At 37.2% G+C, this 11,436-nt stretch overlaps 1 pseudogene; it reads left to right on the forward strand.

Moving 5' to 3' along the window:
* The first annotated feature begins 3,940 nt into the window (after positions 1–3,940).
* LOC101605784 lies at positions 3,941–4,244 on the forward strand (annotated as a pseudogene).
* The last annotated feature ends 7,192 nt before the right edge of the window (positions 4,245–11,436 follow it).

An 11,436-nucleotide genomic window follows, 5' to 3' on the forward strand; every position in this document is an offset into this window, starting at 1 on the left:
ATTTTGATTGTGAGACATCTAAAACAACTTTTATTGTTTTTTTCTATTATTATTGTTTTGTTTTTTGTCTCACAGGAAAGCTAATAAAAATGATAAATTTTACACAGTATCTCATTAACTTATGCTATACAGATTTTCATTACTTTAAAAGAAAATATCAGAATTATATTGCTTTGATATAAAACTTGGATTGAGTCTGGTGATGTTATAGTTTCCATGGTAACAGAGTCTGCTCTTTAAACAGTTTGTGTCCTAACTGCTCATTACTTATACTCAGAAGTTTTTTTGTTTTTTGTTGTTTGTTTGTTTTTTTCAGGTTAGAACTCATGAGGTTTAAGTACTGAGACGTTTAATTCCCTATAAAGATATACAAATAATTTATTAGGATTAATTCTAGTACATGTATGCTAATTAAATATGTCATCAAAATGTCTTCAAATGCATGGCAGTGCCTCCTCTGGAAGCGAGCAAGATGTAAACATGTAAGAACAAAGTATTATCTCACCAAAATAATCCCAAATAAAGCATCACCTAGGACAAATATCTTCTAGACAGGAATAAAGGCAAAACTACCATTTAGAAAGTATGAACATGATAAGACAATGTACATGTCAGGATTTCATTAGTCAAGTTGAGAACATTACTCTTAATAAATTGTGTCAGGGGAAGATATAGCACTGAGTTAATGATTTTTTCTTTTTTTTACATACTTTAGACAAGCTGAAGAAAAAAAGTTTAAGTTTAAATAGATATAGTCACTTGCATGTAACTAAATAACAATTGTCACAGATTACTTTCATTTTATGCCTCACATTTAGAATATACTGACATATTCCCTATATTGTAGCTTCACATAAACATTTGTATATTTGGAATAACATCCATGATCCTCCCTCAGACTCCAGAATGATAGGATAGAAGATGTGTGCCTCGTTGACTGGCTCATTTTGATTTTCTCTAATTCCAAGAGAAATAAAATCTCGGCTAACTTTAAACTTTTCCTTTCACTTAAATATTGAAGATGCTATTGCTGGGCATTGCTGATATGAATAATTCTGACTTGTGCAGTTTTATTTGACTAGTTCATAAATCATGATTTTTTTTCCATAGAAATGCAAACAGTCATGAATCTAGCATTTCAATCTAAGTAGGTGATTTGAAGCAAATCACTCAAATTGCTCCATTTTTATTTACTGAAGTTCACTCATTAGAAGTGTAATAGCTAACCACTTTTGTTTCTAATGATACCAAATAAAAATAAACCTTAGAAACATATTACTATAAAATTTGTGCTTCACAGAGCAGGCTTCTCTTAGATCATAGAAATATCCACATGAAGGACTTCTGATCAAGATGGCATCCACCTAACCAGGCTTCAGCTCCTGGAATAACAACAGGCAAGTCCTGTGGAGTTGAAGGGTCAGCAGGTCCTAGCAGACCTCCAGTGGGAGGGCATAGAGGAACACTGTAGGGAACCCCTTGATTCCATACTCTCGTGTGGCCAACTAGACCCCCAGACACTTCAAGCAGCTGTCCCAGCTGCCATGCTTCAGAACAGGTTTACTCCTACACTATCTGTTGGCTCCACTGATCCAGTCCAGGCACCACTCACCTTTCCCCACTCAAATCGGGGTCTCATTCCACCCTCCATCCCACAGCTTTCTAATTTTCCTCCTTCCTTCCCTTGCCACCAGAACCACTCCATTCCATTCCCCCTCCCCACCACCTGCCAATAGGTCCATGCCTTACCATCCCCCTGCCCACCACTCACCAAAAGGTCTGCACTATCACATACCTCATCTTGCCGCTCCACAAAGGGTCAGTGCTGTCCCAGTCCCCCGCCACACCACCCACCAATGTGTCAGTGCTTCCCCATCCCACTGACCCACCACCTGCCTCCAAGACCACATTGTCTCCAGGCTCCTCTCCCTGCCCTGCCACTGGGTCTCCATGTCCTCACTGGGGCTGCAGAGACTCCACTCACCTGAGCTGATTGGCCACTTACCATCAAAAGTCTGCTCTAGTCAAAAAAAGGAAACAATCACTGAAGATGTTTCAAGGGTAAACGTCAGCTTCATCCTGAATTAACTAAGATTTTCACACTGTAATTGGCAGACCACTGCAAAAAATGGAACAATGCAAAACATCAAGTGGAAGGAACCTCAACAAAGTTGCCTAGTCCCACAACGGAAGTCTCTAATCAAACCATTGAAGAAACAATAGGATCAGAACCCTAAAATGAAGATACAAGGTATATGACCTTGACCAAGCAATTGGCAGAACTTGCAGTGACTCAGCAAAAGTCCAACAATTGTGTGAATGCTGTCCTCACTAGGTTGGACCTAAAAGAAAACAAACAAACACAAGAAAAGTAACAGACTTCCAAAAAGACAGTTAAATGCCACAAAACAAACAAACAACAACAACAACAAAAAAAAACCCTCAGGAGACCTCAATAATAAGCTAGTTAAGCTCAATGAAGACATAAATAAACACAGGGATGAATTCCAAGAAGCATTAATAGATTCAGAAAATGACCTGAAAAAAAAAGAACTTGACAGAGAAATGGATACTATGCAGTAAAAGGCAATAGAAAATACAAACCAGCACTGGAGGGATTGCTTAGTGGTTAAGATGTTTGCCTGCAAAGCCAAAGGACCCAGGTTTGATTCTCCAGGACCCACTTTAGCCAGTTGCACAAGGGGGCACATATGTCTGGAGTTTGTTTGCAGTGGTTGGAGGCCCTGACACACCCATTCCTCTTTCTGTCTCAAATAAAATAAATAAATAAAATTTTTTTAAAAAAAGAAAATACAAACCAAATTGAACAAGCCCAAACCTCTCTAGAAGCCCTCAAGAACAGAGTCAGTCATGCGGATGATAGAACTTCAGGACTGGAAGAGAAGACAGAAGAAACCGTTTGTGTATCCCAGAACTTGAATAAGTTCAAAACTTTTTGTGAACAGAACATAAGGGAACAGTGGGATACCCTTAAATATCCCAACATTGGGATCATGGGTATATCAAGAAGGGAAGAAATTCAGACCAATGGAATGGAGAACTTATTCAACAAAATTATTGAAGAAAACTTTCCCACCCTCTCAAAACAACCATCAAGATACAAGAAGTTAAAAGGACTCCATAAGACTGTACCAAAGGAAAAACTCTCCAAGTCATATTATCACTATGACTCTAAACAATGAAAGTAAAGAGGAAGTTCTAAAAGCAGCAAGACAGAAATAACATATTACATATAAAGGTAGCTCTATCAGAAATACCTCAGATTTTTCAGAGGAAACCCTGAAAGCCAGAAGGGTCTGGAATGGAATACTGCAAAGTCTAAGAACCGGTGGCTTCCTACCCAAACTATTGTACCCAGCAAAAGTATCCCTCATAATAGATGGCAAAAGAAAAACTTTCCATGTTAATGTCAGCTCTACAATTATATGAGCACAAAGCCAAACCTATAGCGAGTACTTCACAGAGAAAAGCTCCACACAGAAGAGTCAAATAACCAATCTCAAGAGCCTACAATAAGCAGACAACAATTACCAAACCTACAGAAGGCTCAAGAAACTATACAAAGCCCAAGAAAACACCAAACCAACTAAAGCACCACAATATAGCAGGGATTAAATCAAATCTCACCATTATTACCCTAAACATTAATGGCCTTAATTCACCCATCAAGAGCCACAAGTCTACAGTTTGGATCAGCAAAATGGACCCCTCAATCTGCTGTCTTCAAGAAACCCACCTCACCACTAAAGTCAGACACCTCCTCGGGGTACAAGGGTGAAAAATGATATTCCAAGAAACAAAAATAAGAAATATGGCACTTTATCCAGAAAAGTGGTTTGCACAGTTGAGTGGGCCATTCATTTGGAGGTCACCAGTGTTCCTTGGTCCCCCTTGCAGGGATGTTCTGGAGGGATTGAGCATGGCAAAAGGGGAAACTTTGGGCTCAGTGGATTATGGAATTTTTGCAAAAGTGCAAGGGGTGTTTTTCCACAGGTACACCTTGCAAGACTGAGGGTAAAAATCTCAGATTGGTATGCTGAATCCAGAACACTGACTGGGGCATGGTGCAAGGACAACTGTAAGGTCCCATCTACAAGGTTTGTCCTATATAGGAATGGCTGGAGACCACAGAAAGTACTGAGTTACACAGTGACAGAACAAAGTCCAACAATGAGGAAGTCATCTTGAAATTGGATTACTCAGATTTCCAAATTGTGAAATAATGACATAAAATTTAAGTTTTTAAGATAAATTCAGTAGTATGATTTGTTTTTGATATATTGTATTCAATATTAGAATTTGTCATTTCACTATCAGATATTTAAATGTTACTGTGTGTTACATATCTGTTAGAAGGAATACAGCTGTATACTATTCTCTCCAATAAAAAAGAAAAAGGAAAAGGAAAAGGCATGTTTTGCTATCTTAATATTAGATAAAACAGACTGCAAGCCAAAATTAACCAAATAGAAAAGAAGGCCATTCTTTACACATCAAGGGAATGATACAAGAGGATATCACAATCATTAATCTTTATGCACCAAAGAAAGGTGCAGCACAATTCATGAAACAAAACCTACTTGACAAACAATCAGAAATAAACACCAATGCCATCATAATTGGGTACTTCATTATTCCACTACCATCAATAGACAGATAATCCAAACAGAAAACTAAAAGTGACATAAGAAAGTTCAACAACGCCATAGATCATCTCCACCTAACGGATATCTAAAGAATATTCTAAATGAATTCTGTGGAATACAAATTCTTCTCAGCAGACCATGGAGCTTTCTCAAAAAAAAAAAAAAAAGAAAAGAAAAGAAAAGAAAAAAGAAAAAATCATATAAGCCAGGCATAATGATGCCTGCCTTTAATCCCAGCCCTTGGGAGGCAGAGGTATGAGGATCACTGTGAGCTCAAGGCCACCCTGAGACTCTGTATTGAATTCCAGGTCAGCCTGGGCTAGAGTGGGATCCTACCTCAAAAAAACAAACAAACAAAAACCTATATATATATACTTTGGGTAGGTGGTATATATATATATATATATATATATATATATATATATATATATATATATATATATATATATCATAGAGCCTGCCTCAATATATTTAGGAAGATTGACATAATTTCCTGCATCATATCAAACCTCAATTCTGAAAATGTGACAGGAACACCACCTGCTCCTAGAGACTGAACAACACAGTTTTAAACAATAAATGGGTAGTGGATGAAATAAAAAGGGACTGTAAAATTTACAGAATTGAATGACAATGAGAACACATCATACAAAAACTTGTGGGACACAATGAAGGCAGTCCTTAGGAGAAAAACAAATAGCACTAAATATCTTCATAACTAAGATAGAGAGTTCCCAAATCAATAACCTCACTGTTCATGTAAAGGCAATGGAAAAACAAGAAGAATCCAACCTCAACAGCTACATAAAGAAAGAAATAATCAAGAATAGAGCAGAAGTTAATGAATTGGTAACTAAAAATCAATTTAAAAAATTGATGAATCAAAGAGCTGGTTCTTTGAAAAAAATAAACAAATTGATAAACCCCTCGCCCATGTGATTGAGTCAATAAAAGTTTCAAAGTAACAAAATTAGAAATGAAAAAGGAGAGGTCATAACAGACATAAATGAAATTGGAAGAATCATCAGGAATTACTCTCAAAATCTCTACTCCACAAAACTGGATAGTCTATAAGAAATGGATAAACTCCTGGACAAATACCACCTACCAAAACTAAGCTTAGAGCAGATTAGTTACCTAAGCAAAATGATCCCACCCATCAAGATTGAAAAGATAATCAACAACCTCTCCGAAAAGAAAATTCCAGGACCAGATGCTTCTCAGCTGAATTCTATCAAACCTTCAATTGAAGAACTGAAACCAATTTTTATAAAAATATTCCACATAATCAGAGAACAGGGAAAGTTCCACAACTCCTTTTATGAAGTTAGTATCACCCTAATACCAAAACCAGACAACAAGAAAAGAAAACTATAGGCCTATATCCCTGATGAACTAAGACACAAAGATCCTGAACAAAATCCTTACAAACCGAATTCAACAATGCATCCAAAGCATTATCCACTTTGTAAGCCAGCACTCAGAAGGTAGAGGTAGGAGGATCTCCATGAGTTTGAAGCCACATTGGGACTACAGATTGAATTCCAGGTTAGCCTGAGCTAGAGTGAGACCCTACCTCAAAGGAAAAAAGGAAAAAAAAAAAAAAAAAGCATTATCCACTTTGATCAAGTAGGCTTCATGCCAGGCATTCAGGATTGGCTCAATATATACAAATCTGTCAATGTAATACACCACAGAAATAAGCTTAAACACAAAGACCACATGATCACTTCAACAGTTTCAGTAAAGGACTTCAACAAAATCCAACATCAATTCATGACAAAACATTGACAAACCTGGACAGTTTATATCTCAACACAATAAAGGCTATATATAAAGCTCCTAAAGCCCGAATGGGGACAGAATCAAGGAATTCCCATTCAGGTCAGGAACAAGACAGAGGTACCCACTCTCACCTCTGCTCTTCAACACAGTAATAGAAGTACTAGCCTAAGCAATAAGACAGGAGAAAGAAATAAAATGGATACAAACACGAAAGGGAGAAGGCAAGCTAGGCCTATTTGCAGACAACATAATCCTATACATAAGTGACCCGAGATCCTCCATCTCAAAACTCTTAAAGGTGATTAATTCCTTCAGCAAAGTAGTAGGATATAAAATCAATGCTCAAAAGTCAGTACTTTTTCTGCATGCAAAGAACAAAAAGAAAGAAATTAATGACAATGTCCAATTTTCAATAGCAAGAAAAAAATTAAAATGCCTTGGAATAGCACTAATCAAGGATGTGAAAGATATATATGTAATGAAAACATAAAAACAATCAAGAAAGAAATTGTGGAGGACATGAGAAGATGGAATGGAAAGACCTCCCATGCTTCTGGATAGGCAGAAATAGCATTGTGAAAATAGCAATCTTATCAAAAGCAATATGCACACTTAATGCAAAACCAATAAAAAAAATCCAGCATCATTCTTCACAGAAATAGAAAACAAAATGATCTCTAAATTCATATGGAATTGCAGTAGGCCTCAGATATCCAAGCATATCCTCAGCAAAAGAAACACCTCTGGAGGCAATGCCAATAGTGATCTAGAGCTACATTATAAACCATAGTAATATAAACCACATGGTCCTGGCATAAAAACAGGGATATAGACCAATGGAACAGAATTGAGTATGTGGAGTTTAGGTCAAATAAGTACAGCTACTTGGTCTTTGACAAAGGCCCTAATAATTTCAGCTGGAGAAAAGACAGCATCTTCCACAAATGGTACTGGAATAACTGTATAACCATATGCAGAAAACTGAATCTAAATCCACACATCTTTCCATGCACAAAAATGAAGTCCAAGTGGATCAAAGACCTTAATATAAAACCTGATACTCTTCTAGTACTGGAAGAATAAAATAGGAGAAACTCTCTATGATACAGAAGTGAGGAAAAACTTCCTTAAGGAAACACCAATAGCTAAGGAACTTAAACAATCATTCAACCATTAGGATCTCATGAAGCTGAAAACTTTTTTCACAGAAAAACATACCATAAGCAGAGCTCATAAATTGATTACCCACAGAATGGGATAATTTTTTTGTTGGCTAATTTCTATGATCTGCAAAGAACTCAACACTCCCTCCCCCCCCCAAAAAAAAAAATCAACCAACTCATTCACAAAATGGGGCAGAGAAATAGGGAGTTCTCAGAGGAAGATATACAAATGTCAAACACACATCTAAGAAAATATTCACCATTCCTAACCATTATGGAAATGCAAGTTAAAACAACTGTGAGATTCCACCTTACCCCAGTGAGGATAGCAAACATTAAAAAATCAAATAAAAAAATGTTGGTTAGGATGTGGAGAAATAGGAACCTTCAGTCACTGTTTGTGGGAATGTTAACTGGTACAACCACTATGGAATACAATATGGATACTCCTAAAAAGGTTGACTGTGGAGTTCCCAACAGAGCCAGTTATTCCCTTACTGGGCATTTACCCTAAAAGCTCTATATTTCAGTTCAGAGATATTTGCTCAACTATGTTACTAGCTCCTAAATTCATAATAAGAATTTGAATCAACCCAAGTGCCTATCATTGGACAAAGGAATAAACAAGATGTGGTATATCTGTCTACAAGATGAAAATTCTACTCAGCAGTTAAAAAAAAAATGACACAATGAATTTTGTAGAAAAAAAAAAATGGTTGAACTTGGAACAGATCATACTTAGTGAGGTTGAACCCTCAACAGGACCTGAGGGGGAGAACCTGAATTGAAGGGCTCTGGAGAGGGTAAGATGAAGATCAACCTAAATTTTCCTGTTTATGTTTTGCTTTTTTTCCTTCTTTTTTTATTTTTTATTTTATTTTTTCTTTCTAATCCCTCGCATTGTCTTTTATATGCACAAGATATAGATCTGTATTGTCTTTGCCTCTTCAAAAGAGGACATTGGTCTTACAGTACTAAGAAACCTCTCTACGATGTTGTATAATATGTGTTTTCTTTTTTAAATATTATCTATTTCCAAGTGTAGTTATCTTCTGGGTGAATAATGTAGCACTGATTTCAGCAAGACAATTCAGTGCATACCACAGTGGTTTGTAAGGAGAGAATTGCAGAGTAGATACTGATGGCCTAGTGTTTCTCCTTGTTTTCACTTTTTGGAGTGCATTACTGTAGAAATGACTGGCTGGCATCATAATTACAGTGGAACTAATCCTTCATACCTATACCACACATACCTTGTTTTAAATACATACTATCTCTCATCGCTATCTATCTATCTCTCTATCATCTATGTGTCTGTCTGTCTATCTATCTATCTATCTATCTATCTATCTATCTATCTATCTATCTATCTATCATCCATGGTCTCTCTCCAGCCCCTTCCTTTCATTTGTTTGTATTAGATCTCTTTAAGTGAAGAAATACAGAATGTCATGCAGTACAGTGGTTCTTTATCATGTGAGGAAGATGGCTTTTTCAAGTTGTTGTTTGGATTAGATGCCAATCTTATTCCAAATCTTAGTTGCCAACTCTGACTTAATTGGTCCTGCCTTTGTTTCATGTTAAAGCCACAGCATGAATGCGTAGCCACGGCTCCTACTTTTACCTCTTTCTTCTGGTGCCCAGTGGCTCATAAAATACAATGGAATTTGCCTACTAGAACAGCCATAGAAGATGTCAGTAAATTGGAATAAATCAGCCATAATGATGACTAGCAGGTCAATACTTTGTGACTGACACCATGTTATTTCAGGATAAAAGAAGGAAGAATTGCTGAAGACAAACAAGGTTGGGAGCTTCCACTATCAACCATATCCTCAGAGAAAAATTAGTCATGTAAAGGCACAATTTAAATTGGATCTAAAATTATTTATTTATTTATTTTTACTTTTTATTGACAACTACCATAATTGTAAAAAATATTCCATGTTAATTCCCTCCCTCCCCCCACTTTCCCCTTTGAAACACCACTCTCCATCATATCTCCTCTCCCTCTCAATCAGTCTCTCTTTTATTTTGATGTCATGATCTTGTCCTCCTATTATGATGGTCTTGTGTAGGTAGTGTAATTCACTATGAGGTCATGGATATGCAGGCCATTTTGTGTCTGGAAGAAGCATGTTGTAAGGAGTCCTACCATTCCTTAGGCTCTTACATTGTTTCCACCACCTCTTCCACAATGGACTCTGAGACTTGGAAGATGTAATAAAGATATTGCAATGCTGAGCACTCCCTGTCACTTCTTTCCAGCACCATGATGCCTTCTGAGTTATCCCAAGGCCACTGCCCTCTGAAAAAAAGAAGTTGTCTAACCAAAAGTGAGAGTAGCATTAATATATGGATATGAACATTAAGAGAAGTACTTACTGGGCAGGTTGGTGATCATGGTATATACATTTAGCCAGTCAGCAGCAGACGTTACACCCCTAGGACTCATGAATACTCCTACTATAGGTTTCAGTATCAGGGATGTATTCCCTTCCATAGAATGGGCCTCCAGTCAAATTTTAGGGTGGTTGGTTTCCCAAATAACAGATGTGTCACTATTGCACCCATTGGCTCATTTGGCTTGGCTGGCCAAATATAAGGCTTGCAGTGTCCACTGTTGGGTATCTTCACTGGCAATTTCTCTCTCTACCATTGAACTGCATGCAAAATGGATTTTTCATGCTTTCTGTCAGCTGGTCTACATGAAGGAGGTTTTCAGCTCAGCTCCAACAGGATTTCTCAGTGACCGTGCAGCCCAAGTATGTGGAATCTTCAGCAGTAGGGTCTTACCATCTATCCCTTATAGGAAACCAAGGGCCTTGGCAATGGCCTGTAATGTTTTGGGGAGCATCAGGGACCTCCCTGGCCAACAACTCACTGGAAGGTATACCATCCCTGGCACTGAAATTTTTCTAGTAAAAACCTATGGCTCTTGAGTGTTCCATTGCACAAGAAAGAAGGTTTCCATGTGACTTATTTATATCCTCTTAGATTTTGATTAGCCCTCCCTCCACCTTTCCTTTACTCAATCTCTTCCTCTGACCTCAGTTAGGCCTTTTCAGCCCTATTAATCTGTTCTTCTACTTAAACATATACAAAAAATAAATAAATGGGATATAGGATTCTATAGGAAGAAAACATTAGCATCCATTTTTACAAAAGGGTTTTATTTTTCCACATCTTTCTAAAACAAAGCAAATTGTGTGGCTTTTTCTTTCTTTCTTTTTTTTTTTTTTTTAAGAAAAAAATGCCTAGTTACTAGAATGGCACCATTTAAATAAAGGTGACCTTGAAAAATGGCTTCCCCATCCTTGACAAGTCAGGCTAAGGAAATTGCAGCAAATGGTGTGATGTAACTAACCTGCAATATGATAGAAACTTGATGACAATTAATGACTATGGGAAAAATTAATTTGAGGGGTAATGAATCATCATAAGCTCTACATCAAAAAGCAAAGACCATATCCTTGTAACTTCTTTGAAAAGTTATAAGTACTGGATAAAACTCCAAGGGACTTTCTGACATTGAATGGATAAAAGCCTCCATAGAGTTTAAACTAGAGCACTTTTTTCATTTATTGAAGATTTTGTAGTTGAATATTTTCCATTTTGAGAGAAAAGGAGAGAGAGAGAGAGAGAGAGAGAGAGAGAATCAGTGCACCAGAGCCTCTAGCCACTGCAATCAGACTCCAGACACGTGTGCCATGCCACCTTCTGTTCATGCATTACCTTGTATGCATGTGACATCTTGTGTGTCTGGCTTCCCTGGGTTCTGGGGAGTCAAACCTGGGTCCTTAGGCTTTGCAGAAAGTGCC

Source organism: Jaculus jaculus, chromosome 5 (assembly GCF_020740685.1).
Source record: "Jaculus jaculus isolate mJacJac1 chromosome 5, mJacJac1.mat.Y.cur, whole genome shotgun sequence".
NCBI classification, from domain to species: Eukaryota; Metazoa; Chordata; class Mammalia; order Rodentia; family Dipodidae; genus Jaculus; species Jaculus jaculus.